The 24,516-nt window shown below is 42.4% G+C and overlaps 1 long non-coding RNA gene across 1 annotated transcript; it reads left to right on the plus strand.

Annotated features, from left to right (window-relative positions):
* The first annotated feature begins 4,274 nt into the window (after positions 1-4,274).
* LOC307192066 lies at positions 4,275-24,516 on the plus strand. The gene is made up of 4 exons (XR_013829956.1): positions 4,275-4,579; positions 15,888-15,965; positions 19,171-19,278; positions 21,604-24,516. It is a non-coding gene; the product is annotated as an uncharacterized lncRNA (long non-coding RNA).

Raw genomic sequence — 24,516 nt, forward strand, 5'->3', positions numbered from 1 at the left:
AAACCAAGCACGGGGCCCTTCTCAGTGCGGGACAGCGTGTGACCATGCAGGTCAGGGGGCCCAGGAAGCCAGCCCTGGCCACACGGGTATGTCAGGCCAAGTTGACAAAAGCAGCGCACAGAGACTGGAGCTTGCTCGCTTCTTGAGACCTTTAAACCCAGATGAAGGCCCAGCCTGGATGTGGTAGGAGGTGGCCTGGCCTGCTGAGGGGTCAGCACTAAAGGGCCCCATCCTCTGCTGCCTTTCTTGGGGTCCACCCCTCCACCGCTACCACCTGCTTGCAGACTTACAAATGCAAACCTGTTCAGAGAGCCTGAGCTCAGCTGCACCTTAGTCTTTGATAACCTGGCAAGGAACTTTTCCAGAAGTTGCGGGCACATAGGTAGACTCAGGGTAGAGACCTAATACATCTTCCTTTCTCGTCCTTCCATTCTAAAACAGAATGCATGTCTTTCTTACAACCATAGTATTAAATGTTTTCACCTTTTTTTATACCTCATTGTATATTTAACTTTTTGTTTATTTTATAGTTTGTTATTAATGTTTCATTTTAAAATTTTTATGCGTTGATTCTCTTAAACATACAAAAGAATTACATTTCAAATAGAATATACAGACCTCCAAGTATATTTAACCTTAGATTGAATAAATGATGGCATCTGACCTATTTCTTTCAGATCCATATCTTTGTTTTAAGAAGGAAATCTTGCAGATATATTTGAAATGTTCCATATACTCCTTTCTCTTTTACCCAGAATTAACCACAGTCTTGAAGTTTTTATAACTTTCCCATCAAAAGTTTTATGTTTTGGGCTTCCCTGGTGGCGCAGTTGTTGAGAGTCCGCCTGCCAATGCAGGGGACATGGGTTCGTGCCCCGGTACGGGAAGATCCCACATGCCGCAGAGCGGCTGGGCCCGTGAGCCATGGCCGCTGAGCCTGCGCGTCCGGAGCCTGTGCTCCTCAACGGGAGAGGCCACAACAGTGAGAGTCCCGCGTACCGCAAAAAAAAAAAAAAAAAAAAAGTTTTATGTTTGGACACTTAAGTAGATGTATAGTATTATTTTCTTTTTCTGTTTAATTTACCAAAATCATATATTTGCAAGTTGTTTCGTTATTCCCTCAACGTAGAATAGATCTATGTTGATACACTAGATCAAGGAGTATTCATTCTAACTGCTGTTTAGTAAGCCCCTATACGTATGAAGGATAATTTATTGATGCCTCATGTATGAGTCTGTCTGTTTCCTTCTGATTTTTTGTTGTTGTGAACAATGTGCAGTGAGGGTCCTGCTCTTTGGGTCTTCGCGCGAGCAGGTACATTTCTCAAGGATCTGTATCTAGTGGTAGAGTCTGAACATCGCCAAGTTGGGAGCAGCTTGGTGATATCCGTCAGAGGCTGTTCCCATTTACTCCCCACATCAGATCTGAGAGTTCCCAAGCCTCACATCCTCGCCCACACTTGTTATGATGAGACGTTATTCTTTGGTCTGGCCAGTGGGTGTGAAGAGACACTTCATTGCTGACTGAGTCTCCATTTCCCTGCCACTGATGGGATTGCTATGTATTTCCATATATTTATTGGTCACTAGGGTTTTCTCTTCTGCTAAACACTTATTTATATCCTTTGTCACTTTTTTAAGAAGTGGATTGTTTTCTCTCTTTTACTACTGTGAGGGAGTTCTTCATATTCTGAATATGGATTCTTTGTTGGTTGTAAGTGTAGCAAATATCTTTTCATGGTCTGTGGTTTGCTTTTTCACTTTGGATTGCCTTGTGTTATACAGAGGATTTTAATTTGAATGTCACTAAATGGATCATTCTTTGTTTTTACCATTTGTGGTTTATGTGTCTTGTTTTGGGAATTCTTCTCTAATTCATGTGTATAAAGATACTCTCCAATGTGTTCTTTTGTTTAAACTTAACTTCATAATTTTATATGGATTATTAAGTATTTGTCCATAAGCATGTATTTTTTTAAAAATTGTGGTAAAGTACACATAGAAAATTTAGCATTTCTCCAATATAGTCTTTGAAATATTTCAAAATTTACTCTCCATATTTATGTCTTTAATCCTCCTGGAGTGTAATTTTCTGTATTACAGAAATAGGTAATATTTCTATTAGGTAGGATGTAATATTCCTGAGTTAGTATTTCTAACTTTTTTTTTTCCAAATGGAGTTTTCTCAGGATTATCTATTTAATCGCGCATTCTGTCTCCACTTACTTGTAATGCCGTTTCTGTCATATATCAATTTCGCATATGTGTATGTTGTCTTTCATTGGTCAACTCGTGTGTTTCTTCACTAGTACGTTGCTGTTTTAATTGTCATAACTTGATCATGGTTACTGATACCAAATAAGGCAAGTTCATCTTTGTATTGTTAGGATGTTTTGGGCTGCACTAATACTGACATAAGAAATGGGGTTTTATAAAATGCCATATAATAATAAGTCTGAAGGGAAATGTCTAGTTCTACTTCCAACCATCACTTTCTCATGAAGTCCCATTCAAAGACAAAACGAGTCCCATTCAAAGACAAAACGACTTAAAAGGCATCCCTTGATTTTTATTAGGAAAAAAACTATCCTTTCCCAGAAGCCCTGGTAGGGATTGCTCTTTACATGCCATTGCTCAGTTGCAGGTGAAATAGACAGCCATCCACCTGTGCCTGGCAAAGAGAAATAAGATTGCAATAACCGACATATTATTGTGGCTTTGTCCATCTCTCCTTGTAATTCTGTTGTCCATTTTGACTTCATATGTTTTGGGGCTGTGCTGTTAGAACTTTAAAGATTCAGGATGATTATCTTCCCGGCAGATTGTTCCTTTTATTCTGATATAAGAATTTATTTTCTACTTTTCTTCTTTCCCCTTAATAATTGTTTGTTGTCTTAAAGACTATTTTACCTAACATTAATATTAATATGCTGGTTTTCTTTTGATTAGTGCTTTCCTCTATCTCTTGTCTCATCTCTTTCCTTTCAAATTATATTTCTTTACATTTTACATCTTTCTCTCACATGTATCAGTGAGGATGGGTTATGTTATGCCGTGGTAATAAACAGTTCTAACATTTCAACAGCTTAAAACAACAAAGATGTATCTCTCTCTTTCAAGCTGCAAGTCTCACAAGGCACCATGGGCAGCTCTGTTCCATTTCATCCTTCCCCTGGGGTTCAGAGCAGTCACTCTCCTAATCAATGCTCATGGTTGTAGCAGAACGGGGGAAAGTGATAACATCACACACTGGATGTGAAGGTTTCCACCCCAGTGTGGCACACATCCCTCCAGCGTATGCTTTACAGGTCGTAACCAGCACCTTCCCCTCATTCCTAGGGAGCAGGCAAATGAAATCCAAACCATGAGTTCAGAAGGAGAGTAAGAAATATTTAGTGAACAGCATTAATAACTATCATAAGTTGTATTTGAATTAAAATTCAGTTTGAGAGTCTGTATCAATTGGTAAGTTTATTTTATATTTACTATGAATGCTGATATATGGGATGATTTGTGTTTTCTATTTATTTCCCTTACCGTTACTTTTTTTTTTTTTTTTTTTTTGCGGTACGTGGGCCTGTCACTGCCGCGGCCCCTCCCGTTGCGGAGCACAGGCTCCGGACGCGCAGGCTCAGCGACCATGGCTCACGGGCCCAGCCGCTCCGCGGCATGTGGGATCTTCCCGGACCGGGGCACGAACCCGCGTCCCCTGCATCGGCAGGCGGACTCTCAACCACTGCGCCACAAGGGAAGCCCTCTTTTTTACTTTCTAGCTATTCTTCAGACCTTCTCCTTGTCTTTGCTGTTCCATAGCTCCACTACAATGTGTCTAAGGGAGGATTTTCTTTTAATCTATCCTGCTTAGGATTCACTGGGATTCTTACATCTGAGAATTGATGTGTTTCACAAATTCTGGGAAATCCTCCGCCATCCTTTTGAATGTTGCCTCTCTTCACTCTATTTTTTCTTTCTGAAATTTTATTTTTATTTTTTAAAACTTTTCCACATTCTAGTATTTTATTTTTATTTTTAATTTTTTGACCATGTCGCACGGCATATGGGATCTTAGTTCCCCAACCGTGGGATCAGACCCACAACCCCTGAATTAGAAGCACGGAGTCTTAACCACTGGACTGCCAGGGAAGTCCCCCATTCTGAAATTTTAATTTGACATATTTTAGACTGCCTACATCTATCCTGCTTATTGCTTAACTTCTCTTTTACCTTTCAGGTATTTCCAGATGCTGCATTACAAGTAATTTCCCAGATTTTATATTTTTGTTTGTTGATTCTCTTTTCTACTATATTTAATGTGGTCTTTAGTCTATCCTTTGAATTTTTTATTGTATTTTTTTCTCTTTGTAGAAAGAAGCTCAGTTAGTTCTTTTGTTTAATTAGATTGTTCTTTTACACAGCGTCATGTCTTTCATCATGTTTTCTATTTCTTTTAAATAAAATATCTAATAATTTTAGGTAATCTTGTTTTCTGGTTTCTTTTCAGATTGTTCTGTTTCTTCTGGTTCTTGGAGGGACGGGAGACATTCATCCTCTTTTGACTGTCCCTGTTGACTTTCCTGTGGTGAGTAATTATTTGTATTATGTGCAGTGTTTTTCTTGCAAGTGCATCTTGACATTTTTCAGATTGGCATGTTTTCTCCTGAATGGTGATTTCTTACATAGAAAGTAACTCATTGTCTGATTCTAGCAACATGTAGACCTAAACTATTGCAGACTCACCTTCAACTACAAACATACAAAAATTTTGGATAAACTATAACAACAGCACAGTTTTAAAAACCTATCTGAGGGGGAAGAATAGAGGGCATCTCTTTTTTTTCTCTGTAAGTCCCTTTAGCCCTGAGTCCTTAATGGTTTTGTGTTTTTAAGATACCCAAGCACTTCACCTGGGTGAGAGAAGCTTTCACGTTAATTTCTGAGTTGAGATTCTGCACTAGCTACAAGTGTTCATTTGATTGTCACTGTGCATGTGGCAGGCTGGACACTTCTTTCTTTCTTTTTCTGTTCTTCCCTGAGCCCTGGGCAGAGCAAGCTAGGTGCAGCATGCCAGGTTGGTCCTGGTGGTTTTTCTGTGAAGGTCTTTCACAGAGTCAGTAACCTTCTAGGGTTCAATGCCAGTCTCAATTCAAGCACCATGCCTCATGGGGCCAAAGTCCACGTTTCCTGTCAAGGTGTGAGCACCAGTATTTCCGCCCATGAATGGTAGGACACCTTTCTAAATCTTATTACCTCACTACCACATCAGGCTGCCTCTTCGTTAGGTCTGTGCTGGCTGGGAGTTCTCTTTTCATTTCTGGCAACTAGAGATTCATTTTAATATTTATTTGCTCCCCTTGATATGTTTTAGAAACTACTGTGTTGTTATAACATCCAGAACTCTTATGTTGTGGCGAAAGGTGCAATAGTTCAGTGCCCCACGTTGCTAGAACCACTCGGTGCTCTATTTTCTGTGTGAGAAATCACTGCTCAGGGAAAAAAATCGCCAACCTATAATTACTTTTATAGGAGCTTATTAAAACATTGAATTTTCATAATGACAAAAACCTGGAAATACATATGTGAGTGTGTCAGAATGGCATCTACACCTCCAGGTAAGAAAAGTGTTCTCCATTGCATCAGTCACTTTTACCTTTTGTGTGTTAGTCCAAGGCCACGTTGTTTTAAACCTGTGTTTCGATAACGAAACTTTTCAAAATTAACATATGGAACCACGCTTTTGCTAAACTATTTACTTCTCATTTCTTGTTTCCAGGTTTAGTTTAATATTATCCTTCACTTCAGCTACCATACTTTGTAGAAAATGCGTTCTCTTGCAGAGCCAAAGAAATGTAAAACAAAAATGACACACACACATGTCCCAAAAGTGTCCATCTGTTCATTCACCCTTCTGGAATTTAGGGATTTTTTCATGTACTAGTATGGAGACTTTTCCCCTTTAAGACTCATGTATTTGATATTCTGTGGGACCTGGTAAATCCATAACATAACCTGAGATAAGTTCCAGGGAGTAAGATAACATTTGTTATTTACAAGCCATTCAATCCCCTTGACAATTGAGTGTTATTTTCTCTCTAAGAGAAATGGTAAAACGAATGAGAATGAAAATTAAGTGCTGGGAGTTGGCAAAATAGGGCTCTCATGTTGGTGAATATTGCACACGGGGAGAATGACAAGTGACAGCCAGCTCGGAATTACATTTCATGGGAAGGTACTGCATAGCCAAATATAGACAGAGGAGATTACTGCTCATTGAAAGCCTGTTTTGAAATATTCCTTAAGATTGTTAAGAGATGTGTTTGTTTTCCTATAGCCAAAGCCCCCAGAAAACCCATAGCAGTTCTATTCCTTGCACCGTTCAAGACGAGAACCGTTACCAATAACACCCCCTCAGCCAGAAGCTACGTTTACCGAATCAGCCCTAATTACAGCTTTAGCTGAGGTTGTGAGGTCAAGAGAAGCAGTCACATCTTTCTCAGAAGGAAAACATGAGGTTGGAAAATTTGATCTGCAGAATTTGTTTTCCCACCCCAAGTATAGGGGATCTATCCAAGATATACAAATGATGGTGCGTTTTCAGTTCTCTCTTGTAATCCTGAAAACTACAAAAACAGCGTTTAGGCAGCTGCTAATACATGAACAGGTTGGATCTCTGAAATGCATTCATAAGTATAGGAACAAGAATGAAGGGAAGACCAGCTCAAAAGCTGGGTGACAGTTTAGTCCTTTGAGAGTCACATTGTAAATCAACCCACAAGGGATCAGGGTCAGGAGAGCAAGGTCACTTTAAGACGGCAGAACTTGAAGGTTCCAATGTATCTATGACAGGTGCATGCATGGATGACACGTAAATTGTTGTGATTCAGCAATTTATTGCTAAAGTTTTCATCGTGAATCTTAACCTCGATCCAGTAACCTGGCAAGTTGTGCTAAAGAGATCCTTAAAGATATACAAAGTAATCACATCAGTGTTGTTTATAGAGAAAAATAAAAAAATAACCAAAGGTCAATGATGTTGGTTAAAGAATTGTTAATACTTGTTCACAATTATTTGTAATTGTTAGTAATTTCAAAATCATGTTACAATATAGTGCACGAAACCCAGGGAAATTCTTCAGTTAGCATCTTTATTTTTGTCTTCCACAGCTTCTTCCGACTTTATTAGGTAGGGGGAATTCTCCAGATGGAAACTTAGGGAGCCCCATGTTTTTTTGTTTGTTTGTTTGTTTGTTTTGCGGTATGTGGGCCTCTCACTGTTGTGGCCTCTCCCGTTGCGGAGCACAGGCTCCGGACGCGCAGGCTCAGCGGCCATGGCTCACGGGCCCAGCCGCTCCACGGCATGTGGGATCTTCCCGGACCAGGGCACGAACCCATGTCCCCTGCATCGGCAGGCGGACTCTCAACCACTGCGCCACCAGAGAAGCCCGGAAGCCCCCATGTTTTGTTTTAACCATTCTTAGCACGTAATTCTCAAATCTTAACACCTGGTTTTTGTTTTTTTTTTTTAGCACCTGGTTTTAATATAAAACTTCTCTATCTAACTCGGACCCTCTGCAGGCAAAAAGTCTGGAAGGGCTGGTGGTTCTTACTCATTCTCCACTCTGTCTCCTCACTTTCCCCCCATTTTCCTGAACTGTTCAGGGTTTTGGTCAGGGAGGGCAGGAGGAGGGAACAGGAAAGCTTTTGACTGGTTCTGTAATGAGAGGAGCCCTTCTCCTGGAGCCTGTTTGGAGGTCGAAGCTCTCTTTCTCTGGTTGGCCCTTTGCTGGCCTTTCCTGAGACCCACCACTGGACTTGCTTAATTGCATTTCTCTTGATTCTGTCATGTGTTCCTACCACTTGGCCACTCTCTTCACAGCAGCCCACTAGACAGAGACTTTATCAAGTCCCAAGGCCCCCAGGAAATCCTCTTGGGCTGCATTAAAGATGGTCTGACCAGCTTTCCCTGACTATGAGGCCGCATCTGGTCCATAAGAAACATGCACCTTCCTTTCCTCTGAGGGCGGGTAGGCTCAGCCAAGTGCCCAGCTCCGCTGTTCAGTTTTCCAAGCAAAAGCCAGACATCAGCCTAGTGTATCTCCCCCACAGAGGAGAACACATACCAGATCAATTCTGAGTGGTCCTTGAAGATTTTCTCTTTTTCTTAAATTTTTTTTCGGTACGCGGGCCTCTCACTGTTGTGGCCTCTCCCGTTGCGGAGCACAGCCTCCGGTCGCACAGGCTCAGCGGCCACGGCTCACGGGCCCAGCCGCTCCGCGGCATGTGGGATCTTCCCGGACCGGGGCACGAACCCGTGTCCCCTGCATCGGCAGGCGGACTCCCAACCACTGTGCCACCAGGGAAGCCCAGAAGCTTTTCTCTTTTAATCAAGAACTTGACGTGGAATGGAAAGCATCCCAGGCCCCATATTGGGATGCAGATTCTTATAGCTCCCTAACTGCTCTCTTCATTGAAGTCTTTCTAAAACCTTTCTCGATCTCCATGCTTGTCTCTTTATATACTTGATGTGAGGAAGGGGCCTAAGAACTATGAAACTCATTTTTTAACATCCCCTTTGAAATCCCCACCATGTGGAATGTCTTATTTTCACTCTCTTGTCTTTGCCATGCGTTGCATATCTGTATCTCAGTGGAAACTTCATGCCACATCTGGGGATGTGAACGGCCCTTATCCAATAACTCCAGCCCCTTTGATAATGTCAGTGTTGAAGTTTTGGGGGAGACGTTGTGTATAGAAAGGGAATTCCTGAAGTTAAGTTTGTGGGAAAGGTCTTTAGTCAACTGAACTGTTTTGTTAGAGGGGAAAAAAAAAAAGTGAAGAATATGATTTCTGTTTGTGAGAGGGAAAAAGCAAAAAGAGATTGGGAAGAGGGGAGAAAGTGCACGGCTGAGTAACATGGCTTAAAGACCGATGGTCCCTAAGGAAAAGGATGTCTGATATTCAAGTGTAATGGCCTTCACATCCTGAACTTGAAGTCAGCTACGCATCAAACAAATCCTTGTTGGGATAATTTGTTGTTACTCACCAGTCAAGCAAAGAGCCTTATTTCCACATTTGGGTCTATGGCCAAAGCAAAATAAAGGAAGAGCTGTAAGCTAAAGAGTGGAGAATGGAATTGAGAAGAAGCAGGAAGTTAGAGTCACAGGTGATCATTAGAATGTGAGACCTCGGGAAGTTGCCAAAATCCCGAGGAAAGCAATGAAATGAAGGACCAAGGCCTCTTATCTAGATCACAAGGAGCAGAGAGACCCTGCTGACACCTGGCTTACGCATACAAGTGTACATATTAAAATGTCTGGAAGATGTTAACTGCGGTTATTGCAGAATGGTGGGATTATAAAAGATCACTATTTTCTTCTTCATTTTTTCCCACTAATATATGTTTCTTAGATTCTTCTACCATATTTTTGTAATTAGAAAAAAAGCAAAGTTGGGTTTAAAGGAAAAATAAGAGAAAAAATATGAATCAGAACCAGGTGAGTCAGGGAGACAGGAATCCATGGGCTCTACCTTGGCAAGTCCATTCTAGATGTAATGACCTGTTGGCCATGACACATTTAAATGTAAAATGGTATATTTCTGTTTTGTTTTATATATGCATCAGTCTCTGAGATTAGGTAACATGCATCCATCCTGAAGGTACCTACCAAACAATAAAAATAAAGACAAATAATAATTTTCAAAAATGTATTTCCCTGAAGAGCCAAGAAAGCTAAGGAACAAACATCAAACTGTAGTGACTTCAATAAGGAAAATGTTCTCTTACAGGGCCTTTGGATAGCCAACCGCAAGCTTTGCCAAGATACATCTTGGTGGGTGTTGGGAAGGTGGGGACATTTTGTCCCCTAAGAAGAAAGCCAGGCATAGTGGTGGGGCTGGTCCTCGGGTTCCAGCCTGGCAATGGCTCTCTGATTTTCACAGAACCTCCCTCCACGTGTCTGCTGTTTCCTAAGGGGTATAGAGGGGGAGGGTGGCTGCTTAGGGGGCAGGTCTTCCAATGGTCATGGCAGCTGGTAGCCGAGGCTGTAGGTGCCAATGGGCAGAATTGTTTGCAAAGCTAGTGCTACTTGCAAACGAGAGTGGTCCCCAGGTAACCACACTTGGAGAGATGAGGTACATCTTGCCTTGTGTATGGAAAGGTCTTACTCTCCACCTCGATCAGAAATATAGGCTTAGCAGGGGACATGCCAGTGTCCTGGCTCCTCCTGGAAAAGGGCCTTGGGTTAGGTGAGTAGACTTTCCTTTACTAGGGCATCCTAACAGATGGAGAGAAAAGGAGGAGGGCGGGAGGAGAGCAGTAGAGAGCTGTCACTGGTTCAGTCTAATAAAAAAAAGTAGGTTGACAGAAGTGACACCCAGATAATACAGTGGTACAAGGTTGGGCTCCAGAGTTTGCTTGAATCTGAATCGTGGCCTTGCCACTTAATGATCAAGAACACATTTCTTTCTTTTTTTTTTCTTTTTTATATTTTTATTAGAGTTAACTTACAATGTTGTGTTACTTTCTGCTGTACAGCAAAGTGAATCAGTTATACATATACATATATCCACTCTTTTTAGATTCTTTTCCCATACAAGTCATTACAGAGTATTGAGTAGAGTTCCCTGTGCTATATAGTAGGTCCTTGTTAGTTATCTATTTTATATATAGTAGTGTGTATATGTCAATCCCAATCTCCCAATTTATCCCTCCCCCCTTCCCCCCTGGATAACCATAGATTGTTTTCTATATCTGTGACTCTATTTCTGTTTTGTAAATAAGTTTATTTGAACCATTTTTTTAGATTCCACATATAAGCAATATCATATATTTGTCCTTCTCTGCCCGACTGACTTCACTCAGTATGAGAATCTCTAGGTCCATCCATGTTGCTGCAAATGGCACTAAATTGTTGCCCTTTATGGCTGAGTAATATTCCACCACACATATGTACCACATCCTCTCGGTCCATTCCTCTGTCGAGGGACCCCTAAGTTGCCCATGACCTGGCCATTGTGAATAGTGCTGCAATGAACATTGGGGTGCATGCATCCCTTCGATTTATGGTTTTCTCTGGCTATGTGCTCAGGAGTGGGATTGCTGGATCGTATGGGAGCTCTATTTTCAGTTTTCTAAGGAACCTCCACACTGTTCTGCCCAGTGGCTGCACCAGTTCACATTAAAGAACACATTTCTTAACCACTCTCATTTGTGAAATGGGGATCATCAGGGGGCCAGTCTAACAGGTTACTATGAACATTAGATACGCTATTGCAGGAAAGCACTTACCAGGGTGCTCAGCACAGAGTCCATGATCAATGAATGTCAGCTCTGAGGACAGGTGTAAAGGCCTGTGGGTGGGTGGTCATAAATCTCTCTCTGCACCCACCCCTCTACCCCACTTCCTAACTTGCTTTCCCTCCTGGGTCCTCCCTTGTTGACCACCAGGCACCAGTCTTCTTGCTTCTTATCTGAGATTGGCGTTCTCGATTTAATGAAAATCATCAGGGTTAGCCTGTTCAGTCAGTACTAAGCTGCCAAGTCACCCAGATGTTTTGCACTGGTCTCCACCAGCCAGGAAGAGGGATAATTATACAGGCTGTTTTTAATTGAATCCACTCAACAAGCTCCTCAAATAAGTATTATTATTAGTCTATTTTTATAAAATGTGTAAACCAAGGCTCAGATAGGATAATTTACCCAAACACACATAGGAAAAATAACCCAAACTAGTTTTTTCTAATTTCAAGATGAGTGTCTAATTTTTGAAAATAAGACTGGAAAAAAGATAGGTTCTTTCTTCTTTTCTCTTCTCTATGAATATGTGAAAAAAAACACCAATATTATTTAACTTACCACTTTTTGAGTGTAACATTATCTAAATGCCGTTGAAGAATCTCTAGTTCCACAAGAAGTTAATGCATAATAGACAAGAAAGGGGAAAAGAAAAATGAAAACAAAACAGATTTCCAGATCAAAGCCGTTTGGGTGATGTTGGATTAAACCAAATGAGAAAAATTGACTTACTGTGGGAGTTCTCAGACTCTTCCACATGTAGATCTCCAGAACTGTGGTATGAAATACTATATTACCCAAACTATTCTGGGGAGTTTTACATAGGAAATCCTTCTTGTTAATGGGAAATCTTTCTGGATTAATATTCCTTTGAAGTTCTAATCTATTACCATTTGGAGAAATTTTCAAATATATTTGACAGGTTCTGTACAGAACATTTTGAGATGACATGGAAAAGGGGCAAAATATGATGAAAATAAGTTTCTGTGTAAGTTACTGTTGTTAATAATAGAGTTCGTGATATGAAAATCTAAAAGTAGTGACCCCAGTGAAAACCAGGTGAGAGGTTTCCTGAATCCTGTGCGTGTGTATGCGTATGCATGTGTGTCTAAGGATATGTTTTTGTGTTTTAGCACAGAGGTATAAGAGCTTTTAATTTTTGCATTATTTATTGTTTTGGTCCATGTTCTTAGAGGAGCATAAAGCATGGTATTAAAAAGGTAATACAAGAATTGTTCTTGAGACATGATCACTCTGAGATGAGGAAAGGTAGAGGGGACAGGTGTAAGTAAAATAAATGAGTGTAAGGGGAAGACCAGAGTAATAATTTCTCAGTAGACAAAGTGGTTTTTCATGGCTATGGCAGGAAAACAGCTGTAGTAGGGTTTCCTGGCACTCACTTTTTAAAAATTTTAAACAAACTTAAAATTTTTTTTTAAAGTTTTAGATTTATAGAAAAGTTATGAAGGTGGTACAGAGAGTCCCCACGTGTCCCAGACCCAGATTCCACTATTACTGGCATCTTACACTCATATGATACACTTGTCACAATTAGTGAACAAATACTGATACCTTGTTATTAACTAGAGCCCACACTGTATTCAAATTCCCTTAGTTTCTATTTAAAGTCCTTTTCCAGGGTCCCACCCAGGACACCACGTTACATTTACCTGTCATATCTCTTTGGGCTCTTCTTGGCTGTGACAGGTCCTCAGACTTGCCTTGTTTTCGATGACTTTGGCAGCTTTGAGGAGTCCTAGTCAGGCATTCTGTAGACTATCCCTCAGTTGGGATTTGTGTGATGTTTTTCTCATGATTAGTCGGGGGTTATGGGTTTGGGGGAGGAAAACCTCACAGATAAATTCATTCTCATCACATCATATTTTTAAAGAGATGGTGGCAAAGACTATGTGTTCACCAAAACCTGTTTCTATTTTTACCTAAGCACATAGCTAGCCTACATTTCTTAGCCTCCTTTGCTAAGCGAGGTCATGAACCTGGGCTCTAGCTAACAGAATCCCCAAGCTTTAACCACAAAAAGCGTCCCATGGATTTTCCATATTATTCCCTCATTCCTCACCTGCTGGTCTAATGCAAAGACTTCAGTGGAGGACTCTGAGACCCTGGGCAATGGCAGAACAGTGAGAATGAAGGATCCTGGGTCCCTGAATGACCCCGTGGAGCACAGCCCCAAGTGGCTTGCAGTACACTGGGATGGGAATAAGAAGTTAACCTTTGTTAAGCCACTGAGGTTTGGCGACTAAGAAACAGAAGTTAACCCTCCCTGAATCATATAGAGTTGATCAGGGTGAAGCTCTATGCTGGTCACAAGGTTGAGAAGAATCCATTTTTGAGTAAAACCCCTTCCCCTTTGTCAATCTGGCCGGTCAGGGTGTTTTCATAAAGAACCAGTCTTATGAGTACCCATTCCCTTTAACAACAAGTCCTTCCAGTCTGGAGGACTCCCTGAAACACAAGATCTTGGAAACCGTTCTAACTGAATGCAGACACCGGGCTGAGAAGGGGTCTGCCCTGAGGGCCTGCCTCCTGGCAGACACACTCCTACTGCCACACACAGCCTGGGGACTTTTTGTGTGGTGAACTGTTGGCATTCAAGGGAGGAAGCAGGAAAGAGATTTGGGGGGATATGTGTAAATGGATTCCTGGGTTAAAATAGACAAATCTAGAAATAAAGTCACTCTGAATGTGTTTCCCACACAGCGGAGAGTTCACACTGGGTCTGCCATTGTCTCTGGGAGTTCATTGTCTGAAAGGCTCCACCAGGAATGGCCCATGGACAGTCTTGTTACCTCAGCGCAGTTGAATAGAAATGGCCTAATGCCAGTGTCACTTGAAGGATGGGAAACTGAAACATCCATTCATTCCTACCTAGTTCTCCAAACCTGAGTGATACTAAGAATCATCTGGGGAGCACTTAAAAATCTAGAATTTAGGGCTCTACTTTCAAAGATTCTGACTCACAAGGTCTGGAGTAGGGCCTGGGAATCTACGCTTTAAAAACACTACAGGAGGTAAGGATCAGCCAAGTTTGAAAATCTCTGATCACAACCGTTTGCAGTAATCATCTACACTAATTTATTTTGCTGCATCAATCGCTTAAAATCAGCATGTGTACACACACACACACACACACACACACACACACACACAAGCGTGCACACGCCATCAAACCATGCAAAGCAAAAAGCCTCCATTCACGCCACTATCAATTAATCAGTCTTCTTTCTGAGACAAGAGGCTCTTATTTGAGTTCCAGCTCTAATTCATTGTCCGTCTTTTCACTCCTGACTCCTTCAATGACCACCAGACTGCTGGGGAGAAAAAGTCTTCTCAGTGTTAGGGATCCACATCAATATCTCCTGCCTGTAACTGTATCTCTCCTTTAATTAAAAAGTTCTGCTTGCAGTAATACTTGTCCTTTTGTTTAAAAAAAAATTCACAATTCTGGGAATTCCCTGGCAGTCCAGTTGTTAGGACTCCGCACTTCCACTGCTGGGGGCCCGGGTTCGATCCCTGGTTGGGGAACTAAGATCCTGCAAGCTGTGCGGCACGGCCAAAAATTTAAAAAAAATTTTTTTTAATTAAAAAAACCCCACAATTCTCAGGTATGTTATTGGGAAATGAATAGATTTCCAGTATATGCCATACGTGGGCTAACCTATGCTCTCCATTTCCATTTGGTCATTCCCAGTTTCTCCAACCTGCTTCTCTGGGTGCTGTGAGTGCTGTGTCAGATCCCTCAGGTATTATGTCTGCCATCTTCCTTCATCTACCAGTAAAAGAAATCTAATGATAAAAACAGAAAGGGAATTCAGAAAGCTGAGTAAAAGTTTTCTTAGGGATCCTGTGTGGCCGTGCAACTCTCCCTAGTTTCATTTTCTGTTGTTTAAAAAAACATCTCTTTAGTCATCAGTTCAAACTGATTCCTGGGATTAACGTCAAGTTTGGTAGCTTTTCCCTTCAGGGATTATCACCTCCAGCCTGGCAGTCACACCCCCAAGCCCTCTCAGTAGCCTGGAAGAAACTGGAACCCACCAGGAGAGGCTGGGATTCTTTTACCGTTTTCAGATCCCTTTTATCGATACTGATCATGGTTTTCCAGTATGAAAATGCTACACATTGAGGTGCAAGTAAAATGCCCCTTCTCACTTCTTAAATCTGATGTGAGACTGATGGGGCGGCCGTGAATTAATTAATAAAAATATCTAAATTTGATGTTTCTTTTTTAAACAGTAGCTAATATACGTAATGATCAAACTTTCATTAAAGAGTCACCGGACGTCCCACCAGAATGTTGGCCATTGCAACTCAATCCATTCACCACATCATCCACCCCAACACACACACACACACACACACAGACACACGTTCTCATATACAGCCACTTATAATTTTTTTGGAAACAATTAGATTCACGTGCAGTTGCAAAACTTCACAGAGAGATCCCGTGTACCCTTCATCCAGTTTGCCCCAATGTTTTCGTTTTATGTAACCACAGTTCAGTAAAACCAGGAAACTGGCATGGGTACAATGTTGTCACACTTTAAAATATATATATTATTATCTGCTTCTCCAGGCAAAGGCTCCTTCTCAGAAGCCGCTGACTTTCGCCAAATCAGCATCAAATCACAACTGCCCTCCCGTGTGAACCCAGGTTGGTGGATTCAGTCACATGTTTTGGTTTGTCTTGGAATTAGATTACGGTTCCCCCAATTTAAAAAAATTCCCCAAAGGGAAAAAAAAATCATCAAGCTAATTTCACATGGTGTGTACTCCAGTTATCCGTTGTTGTGTAAGAAACCACCCCCAAATGGAGTCACTTAACCACATTTATTTTGCTCATAAATCTGCGATTGGGACAGGATTTGGTGGGGACAGTTGATCTCCGCCCATCTGGATGAGTCTGTCTCGACTGGAAGGCTGGCTGCACCTGACATGGGCGAGGGCAGCGTGAGGGTAGGGCGCGGGGTCGTCTGAAAGCTCCCTCAGCCCCGTGCAAGTTTACTGCCTCAGCTGAGAAAAGTCAGAGAGCTGGGAGCTGGACCCCTGCGCTTCTCGGGCACGGCTCCCTCTGCAGTGTGGTCTCTCCTCAGGTTGCCTCCAGCACGGCAGCTTCAGGGAGCGTGTACTTTTTTTTTTTTTAATTTTTATTGGAGTACAGTTGTTTTACAATGTTGTGTTAGTTTCTGCTGTACAGCAAAGTGAATCAGCTATGCATATACATATATCCCCTCTTTTTTAGATCTACTTCTCATTTAGGTCACCACAGAGCACTGAGTAGAGTTCCCTGTGCCATAGAGTAGGGTCTCATTAGTTATCTCTTTTATACATAGTAGTGTGTATAATATAGGTCAATCCCCATCTCCCAGTCCATCCCACCCCGCCATTGTCGCTTGGTATCCATAAGTTTGTTCTCTACATCTGTGTCTCTACCTCTGCTTTGCAAATAAGTTCATCTGTACCACTTTTCTAGATTCCACATATAAGTGATATTATGCGATATTTGTTTTTCTCTGACTTACTTCACTCTGTATGACAGTCTGTAGGGCTGTCCACGTCTCTGCAAATGGCACTATTTCATTCCTTCCTATGGCTGAGTAATAGTCCATTGTATGTATGTACCACATCTTCTTTACCCATTCCTCTGTCGATGGGCATTTAGGTTGCTTCCATGACCTGACTATTGTAAATAGTGCTGCAGTGAACATTGGGGTGCATGTCTCTTTTTGAATTATGGTTTTCTCTGGGTATATGCCCAGGAGTGGCATTTCTGAGTCATCTGGCAACTCTATTTTTAGTTTTTTGAGGAACCTCCATACTGTTCTCCATATCGGCTGTACCAATTTACATTCCCACTCACAGTGTAGGAGGGTTCCCTTTTTCAGGGAGGGTGTACTCCTTACATATCAGCTCAGGGTTCCCAAGACATGTGGGAGAGAGGCTGAAAGAGAGAGAGAGAGACAGAGCGAGCAGCTGTAAGCTCGTAATGGTGCAGCCTCAGAAGTCATGTAGCCTCACATCCATGATATTTTATTCACTGGGGTAGTCACAGAAAGGCACACTTTCAAAGACAGGGGATTTAGGCCTCACCTTTTGTTGAAGCGTTGCAAAGTTTTGGAAGAGCGTGTGAGACCAGAAATGTTGTTGTGAGAGATCAGGAGGATAAACAAACCAGTGGAAAAAAAATCTAAAGAGATGTTTCTCTTTTTTTTCAAAGCAAATAACCTATGTCGTGATCAAAATTTTATTAGGTAGCCCCTTGAAATTCTTTCAGAATTTTTGCCTTCCTCCATTAGCTCATAACTACAGCCACAAACACGCACACGCACACACACGTGTACACACATGTACAGACAGAGCTTGATGATTTCAGAGCAGACAGAGACCAAGAAACCATGGCATTGAGTGTGCTGAGTCCAGACAAATGATATTTACACACACATCCAAATTGGAAGAGAAAGTGTATTTCTTTAGGTTTCAGACACTGTAATAGATATAAAGCAAAAATGAAAACCCGTTGCAAAGTTCTAAAAAACAAAAATACATGCATATGTATACCTATGCACACATGCACACACAGACATCACTTTTTTTCTATTACTGTACTTTTAGCTCTGTCCTCAGCCAAAGCTTCCTTCTCAGAAGTCAGAACTGACTCACTGGCTGTCCATGAATCCAACATCAAGACACTACTGTCGGGACTTCCCTGGTGGTCCAGTGGTTAAGAATCCACCTTCCAATGCAGGGAACGCAGGTTGGATCCCTGGTCAGAGAGCTAAGATCCTACATGCCATGGGGCAACTAAGCCCATGCACTCTAAGGCCGGCGCGCCACAACTGGAGAGCCTGTGCTCTGCGACAGTGACCTGACGCAGCCAAACAAGTGAATAAATATTTTTTAATGTACACTTAAAAAATAAAAAGACACTCTTGTCCCCTGATGTGGGCTCAGGCTGGTGGGTTCAGCCAGATTGTTTTTGGTTTGTCTGTGAACTGGGCTGTGGCTCCCAGGAGAAGGAACTAAAATCATCCAACTAATTTCACGTGATGTACTAAGAACGCAGCACTACATGAAGGAGGTGAGTGATTAGTTTACCAAGCCATCCAGCCCTATGTAAATGACCTGTGATAAATGACTGGTCAGCCGAAAGAGCAGAAATCATGTCATATTTCCAAGTTTGTAGTGAAGTGCCATGTGTGTTTATCATTGTTATGAAACAGCACAGTCGACTGCATGGGACAAAACTTTCTGCAATCACAGAAGTGACTTTTTAGTTAAAAAAACAAAATCACAGTGTAAGATTTTATCAGACATTCTTTACTTGGATTATCAATGGTGGCTTGCAGACGGCCTTAGTGTGCTGACAGCCGTGTAATCCGCTTATACAGATATTGACAAGAGTTCTGAATGTGGAAATACTTAAACAAGGTCGAGCTCTTTTGCCTTTTATTTAGGATTTTCATCGTAGATCCTGAGAGTCAGAAAGTACACCCACAGCTTCATCATGGTACACTTCCTGACTCTGCATTCTTTTACTGGATTTTTCTTTCAGTTTCTCTGCATATAAGAGTAGTGTAGTTGAATAGACAATCTTCTCACCTAAAACCTACATGAATCTTAGGGTAGCCCTGTCCAGAGAGAAGTGAAGTAATCACAGTATAAATGAGGCATTTGGATAGACTAATGCTTCTTGTAAGTCAAGATTATCTAATTTACCATCAAAGGCCCCAGCTAGCTGTCACTTATCATTTTTTGAGCACTTGCCATGGGCAGGTGCTGTGCTGACAGCTTTAGGTAACATTGCCTCTTTGATAATGACGAATTTCTGTGCAGCTGGTATTATTATTACCATTCTACAGGTAAAGAATCTGCAGCTCCTAAAGACTGAGGAACTTGACCAGGGCCACAGACACCTGGAGCCAGGAGGAACTCAGATTCGTCAGACGTGAACTGCTGCCCTAAGTCAGGTTAGTGCCCTGCCCTTGACAGAGACTTAAAAACTACACAGAAAGGCAATAAGGAGCTTTTGAGATGATGGGAAGAGGCACAGTGGAGTGTGAGCTAATCGAGTGTGGACCCTCCTGAGGAGTATAAGAAAATACTTACGAGTGATGGAAAGCTCACTGGAACTAATGTGGGAGGGTCCCTAGGCCCTGGAAAGAGGTTGGTTCTGAGAGATTTCCACACTTGAGAAGCTGGGGAATCATTATTTTTCCAGCTGAACGGCAAATAACTGTGGTTCTAACTGTCTTGATTTGGCTTTGCCAGTTATGGGTTGACCTGGGGCTGCACTCAAGAAAGATTCAAGAGTGGAGTAAGAAGTAAAACAGGGAAAGAACATAAAACATAATTGATGAAAGGAACTGGGTGTAATTCAGGGAAAAGACAGTAGCTCTGAAGTCATACTGTAAAGAAAACAAGCTGATCTGAGGTTGGACACAGCAGAAATTCTCCCACCGATGCATTCCCAGGGACTTCTATCTGTGTGCACAAGTGTACATCTGTGAGTCTTGAGTCTCCATGGTTGGATAGAAGTGGGTGGGTCTGCAGTAATTCTTGTAAACTGTCCAAGTTCCATTGGCAGGGGGGTGGGACTACTTATGCTGCTTCCTGTCCCAGGGGATTACAGTCATTCTCTCACCTCTAATTTTCTCACCTCTAATTTTATCTTATCTACTTTGCTCCAAATCTTCTGACACAGCGCTTCTCAAACTTTAACATGCTTATGAATCATTTGGGAAAGATTGTGAAAGTGCAGCGTGTTCCTTATAAGTCTAGGGTGAGGTCAGAGTCGCTGTATTTCTCAGAAGCCCCTGGGGGTTATGGATGCCCCTGTTGGGGAACCACACTTTGAGTCATGGGGTTCTAAACAGTGAAATCGTCCTAGCACAGGAGGATGAGGACGGTGACTGTCTCAAGAAAACAGCATTTTTCTCTGTCTTCCCACTCTTGTTGGGCCACTACACACCATTTTATAGGTTCTAATTTGTGGCGAGGGCTGAGGAAAGGATGGGCAGTAGGTGCCACAGTCCTAGGCTTGCTCTCTTGCTTTCTCTCCCATCCTCTCTTTGTCTGATCCCATCTGGATGGCTGGCCTTCCTTCCCCTCCAGAGGGAATTCCACTCAAACAGCTGCTTCCTCCTGTGTCTCAAGCAGCGTTCTTACAGAAGAGTTAGACTCTAGAGCTTGGACTCGAGCATGCAAAATCAACTGGCCTAGCCTTCCACCCTCATTAGCGGGATGTCTAAACCATTCAAAGGGAGAGAGATGCCTATTTTCCTCACCCAAACCACCATCTTTTTTTTTTTTTTTTCTTCTTAGCTGTTCATATTTTCAAACATTGGCGTGGGCCTTTGTTCAGCTGGAGACTCGGTCATCAAGACCACATTTGGATTAATTTGGTTCCAGGTCAAACAGTCCAACTTCACACATTTATCCCATGATTTCCTAATGCTATTGAATGACACATCATTTTATTTTTCCCTTTGTTTTTCTCTTTCAACTAATTTATTTAATGGGTCCAAAATGGGGGACTGGACCATAAAAACATGTGGTATTCTAATTGGATTTTGAAAATGTGTAAACATGGCCCTTCAGTGGCTTCGTGTTACCATCTGGACCAAATAGAAACTTCTGACCCTTGATTCCAACTTGCCTCCACTTGCTCCACCTCGGTGTCCCATCTCATGTGTTCCTTCTCTCCAGGGTCTCTCTGCTCCAGCAAAGCTGGGCTTCTGATTTTTCAAAACCCATTTCTCAATTTCTGCCTCAAGGCCTCTGCCTGAATTAGTCTACAGAGGAGCAGCAAGTTTCTACTTTCCATTCTCTACACCTTTCAGAAAGGTTTTCAGATTTCAGCTCAAGATTGATGCCTCTAGGAATATTTCCAAAATCCACCCCAACCACTCTTCAACCTTCTGTGATCCCTAGTCCATTTCAGTGCCTTCTGATTATTTTGGCAAAATTTGTGTTCTACTCATATATATTTATGTGTGGGCTTCCCTGGTGGCGCAGTGGTTGAAAGTCCGCCTGCCGATGCAGGGGGCATGGGTTCGTGCCCCGGTCTGGGAAGATCCCACATGCCGCGGAGCGGCTGGGCCCGTGAGCCATGGCCGCTGAGCCTGCGCGTGCAGAGCCTGTGCTCCGCGACGGGAGAGGCCACAACAGTGAGAGGCCCGCGTACCGAAAAACAAACAAACAAAAACAAAAACATATATTTATGTGGCTCACTGAGTTCTTTTTTTTTTTTTTTGCGGTAACAAAAAATTGTGTTATAACAATTTACTTGATAGCAATCAGGACACGGAGATGGATGAATGGATGGTATAAGGACGGAAGGAAAGATGGATGCGTGGGTGACCCAAAGATCTTTAAGCTGGAAGCTGGAAGCTGAATTCAGGGGGCATGTGATACAACATACGCTCATGACTCTACCTTTATCCGTCCTGTGGCTCTATGCCTGCGATTTGGGAAGGTGAGCTCAATTCAGCCTCTTTTCTCTAATTTTCGTGAAGAAAAAGCTTATTCTTTGAGCCCCAAATATAAAAAAAAAAACTGGTTTAAACAGGGTATGTGAAATGTAATCTTTCATTCAATTGCCCATCACTTACCATAGAACTTGCATTTTTTGGAACCACATTTCCCCCCCAAACAAGTCACTTTTAAGTCATGTCCAATTTTGTTAGTATAACAAGATATTTAATACCATTGGAATCAGAGGTACCTTCATATTCTAACAAGACCCGTAAAGAAACCATCGTGCATTAGGACCGGAAACTACACTTTAGGGTGTCTGAGAGGCAGTAGGATGGTCCCACTGCCACCAAGCACCATCCTACCAGGCCCTCCCCAGTCTAGAGGAGATGGCTTAGTAAGGGCGATGTGGGAATTACAGCGCACTGGTACCAGTCTGTTCTCACCCTAAGCCAGGGGCTGGGAAGAGTATGTTTCCACTTCTGAAACAAAGTGAGGGGGGGCTCCAGAAGAGTCATTTATAACGACTGGGGTACTTGCAATAAAGGGGAATTGACATTTCATTCTTTAATTGGAGGCCTTCCGAACCTCCAAAGGCGTCAGACCTTCCCTTAGGATGTTTCCATTGAAGGGTGGCCACTAGAGCTCTTGGGGGAGCTTGGTGTGCAGCCCTGAGGGGCGGCAAAGCATGTAGGAATATGCAATCTGTGACCCTCTTCTTAAAATAGTTTTAAAGATTTTTTTGATGTGGACCATTTTTTTTAAGTGTTTATTGAATTTGTTACAATATTGTTTCTGCTTTATGTTCTGGCTTCTTGGCTGCCAGTCATGTGGAATCCCAGTTCCCTGACCAGGGGTTCAACCAGCAACGCCCCACAACATTGGAAGGTGAAGTCCTAACCACTGGACCGCCAGGCAAGTCCCTGACCTTCTTTCAGCCTAGAAATTTCTGAAGGCATGAGTATCAGAGCTTGGAGGAACTGTGGTGGAAATGCCTAGGAAGGGCAGGATGGTCCCCAGCCCACCTAGTTTCCTTCCATTCTTGGATGATGTGAAAGAGGCCCCCTGCCTTTCACTGGCTCCACCTGAGGGAGCCCAGATATTAGTGGAGGTGCTGGGTGCAGGAGCCATGGGATTCCTTCAATAGTCACCAAGTCAAGACCTGGGATGGAGAGCTAATGGCAGACATGGCTGAATTGGGGAGGGTGGGGGGAAGCTTAAAAACCCACATACTCCACCTGTGGTGAAACCACTAGTAGTAGATGGAACCAGGAAGAATCAGAACAATGTCCAGAGGTACCTCTCTCCCAAGAATGAGTGGACATTTAAGGAAGGATTCTTGAGTTCCCTAGCCCTGCTTCAGGCTCCCAAGTATCTAGGTCTAGAGGAAGAAGAGGACAGCATTGATCCAGAGCCAGATCTTGCCCCCATCCTCTTTCTAAACAGTCAGAGTCGCAGCTCTAGCTGTAAATTGGATATGCAATTAAGGGTTTAAATTAAGCCACACTAAGTTTTAATTACCAAATGTGACCAGGAAGTTATGGAATACACCCAAGATTTTGTTAAGGGAGGAGAAAATAGTGGCTTCTACATAGCACAATTGAACACAGAGATTTAAAAAAAAAATACATACGGCTATCTCATTTTTTCTTTGGATCTCAGTTGCAATTCCTTCAAGACCCCATTGTCATAGAAGGCTTTGCTGAAAGCAATTTTCATGCTCTCATGGTCAAATAATCCAAGAATGTTTATTTTCTTTTCCTGACTTTTTGCACACTTCTGGGATTGCATAATGCACTTTCACTCATCGATCACCCCATATTAAATCTTTCCTTAAAAGTTCAAAGTCAAGGGCTTCCCTGGTGGCGCAGTGGTTGAGAGTCCGCCTGCCGATGCAGGGGACGCGGGTTCGTGCCCCGGTCCGGGAAGATCCCACATGCCGCGGAGCGGCTGGGCCCGTGAGCCATGGCCACTGAGCCTGCGCGTCCGGAGCCTGTGCTGCGCAACGGGAGAGGCCACAGCAGCGAGAGGCCCGCGTACCGCAAAAAAAAAAAAAAAAGTTCAAAGTCAAGTATTTGGTCATTTGCAAGAGAACCTATCTGGCATTGAAGGCTAGGGCTCCAGAGTGATGGGATTAGAAGACAAGCCACAGCACTGTATCCTAAGGCAGGCACACAGCAGAAATGATGCTCCGGCCAGACTTGGAGAGAAGCGTGTGAGCCCCCATTCTGAGCTCATGCTTGAGTTGACCTTTTGTTTACATTTAGTCACTCTTGTATATACTTAGCTTTATTCTGGATTAAGGAGGCCTTGACTTGATGTAAAATGCTTTTAGAAAAGTCTTTTCAATGAGGGCAATCTCCACTGATCAAACCAGACTGTGCAGACTGATCGGTAGGTTAACAGTAAGTCGGGTTAGTGGACAACTTGAGGCACGAGACCCACCCTTTATTTTTATCTGATGACTCTGCGAAAATCTTTGTTTTATTGTTACCAAGGTTAAAAACAAATACGTTTGAAAATGAAATCGTATTTGTGTTTCTATTCTTTAATTTAAAAAATAAATTGTGAATCTCTAATGCTAATATTTTTCCAGATCAATAAAATAATATTTTTTTTCCCAGGAGCCTCCCCGAGGCCCCTCTTCTTTGAATTTATGTCATCTAACAAACTAATGAAGATGCATGTTATAATGGATCCCTTCACTTCAGGGGGTGATTATGTAACTTTCA

The sequence above is a fragment of the Stenella coeruleoalba genome (genome assembly GCF_951394435.1).
Source record: "Stenella coeruleoalba genome assembly, chromosome: 9".
Taxonomy (NCBI): Eukaryota; Metazoa; Chordata; class Mammalia; order Artiodactyla; family Delphinidae; genus Stenella; species Stenella coeruleoalba.